Below are 226 nucleotides of genomic sequence, written 5' to 3'. Positions count from 1 at the left end.
TTCATTAAAGGAAGTGAAAGAGTTCATATCAGTGGGTTACTGCATGTTAGTCTGAATTAAGCTTGGTAAATCACACCCTATGGTGTGGGAGGAAGCTTGGTTATTTTCTTTTAGGTTTCTGAAGTAAAAAAGCTTTTTCAACAGATAATGTCTGTATATCCATGCAACTAAGAATGTAGGAGTTGCTGGCAGGAAAGTTTCATATTAAAAAGCAATAATTGCCTTT

General features: G+C 35.0%; 1 protein-coding gene across 1 annotated transcript in view; it reads left to right on the top strand.

The window, feature by feature from the left end:
* SLIT2 (slit guidance ligand 2) overlaps positions 1-226 on the top strand; it is a 246,227-nt gene that overhangs the window by 156,267 nt on the left and 89,734 nt on the right. The gene's annotated exons all lie outside the window — the stretch shown is intronic.

The sequence above is a fragment of the Meleagris gallopavo genome, chromosome 4, assembly GCF_000146605.3.
Source record: "Meleagris gallopavo isolate NT-WF06-2002-E0010 breed Aviagen turkey brand Nicholas breeding stock chromosome 4, Turkey_5.1, whole genome shotgun sequence".
Classification (NCBI taxonomy): domain Eukaryota; kingdom Metazoa; phylum Chordata; class Aves; order Galliformes; family Phasianidae; genus Meleagris; species Meleagris gallopavo.
The sequence above is the reverse complement of the archived record's forward strand: the minus strand, read 5'-3'. Positions and strand labels throughout refer to the sequence as shown.